Raw genomic sequence first — 486 nt, 5'->3', positions numbered from 1 at the left:
CCATTTCCCTATTCTCCCATATCCCCAGGTTCGGAGGGAGGCTTTTGATTGGGGGAGGTCTCTGAGTCTATAAACCCCGCCCCTCCCCCAGGCTATTTACAGGAGCGCGCCCCCAAATCCAGCCGCAGGGGGGAATCCCATGCGCGCCCATTCGAACTCCCCGCCGTTGGCCACCAACCGCCGCACGTCGCGTCAGAACTACAATTCCCATTACACCCCGTAGGCCGATCCTCCACAATACCCAGCTAACCAGCCCTTGCTGCGCAGGCGCTCTCTACCAGGGTAATGTAGTTTACCAGTTTGTGTTGTGGGAATTGAGTTGCTGAGGGACATTGTGTGGAGAGAGAGAAACAGTTAATGTCGAGAGTCTGATCTAACTCTTGTTCAGAACTGGAAGGAACTGCTGGAAAATACTGGGGTTTGGATTGTAGAAGGAGGGGAACAGATGGTGAGAGTGCCCAGAGCTAAAGATTTGGAGATACTGGT

This window comes from Hemiscyllium ocellatum, chromosome 51, assembly GCF_020745735.1.
Source record: "Hemiscyllium ocellatum isolate sHemOce1 chromosome 51, sHemOce1.pat.X.cur, whole genome shotgun sequence".
Lineage (NCBI taxonomy): Eukaryota > Metazoa > Chordata > Chondrichthyes > Orectolobiformes > Hemiscylliidae > Hemiscyllium > Hemiscyllium ocellatum.
This window is presented reverse-complemented; position numbering follows the sequence as displayed.